This window comes from Diachasma alloeum, unplaced genomic scaffold (genome assembly GCF_001412515.2).
Source record: "Diachasma alloeum isolate Michigan unplaced genomic scaffold, Dall2.0 Dall_scaffold_00467, whole genome shotgun sequence".
In the NCBI taxonomy this organism is placed as follows: domain Eukaryota; kingdom Metazoa; phylum Arthropoda; class Insecta; order Hymenoptera; family Braconidae; genus Diachasma; species Diachasma alloeum.
In genome coordinates this window covers 215,416-215,672 of record NW_021680600.1, presented here as the reverse complement: position 1 = coordinate 215,672, position 257 = coordinate 215,416, and positions in this window count along the sequence as shown.

The following is a 257-nucleotide window of genomic DNA, read 5'->3' as shown; positions in this document are numbered from 1 at the left end:
AAAAAATACATTTATGATTTTCACTATAATTATGTGAAAAAAACTTTTAAGGATAGGGCAAAACTATTGTACACAGATACGGATAGTCTTATTTATCATTTCAGAGTAGAGGATATTTATGAAATTATGAAAAATGATATTGATAAATTCGACACTTCTGACTATCCAATAAATAATGTATATAATATACCTCTAAAGAATAAGAAGAAATTAGGTGTAATGAAAGATGAAAATAATGGTAAGATTATGACTGAGTT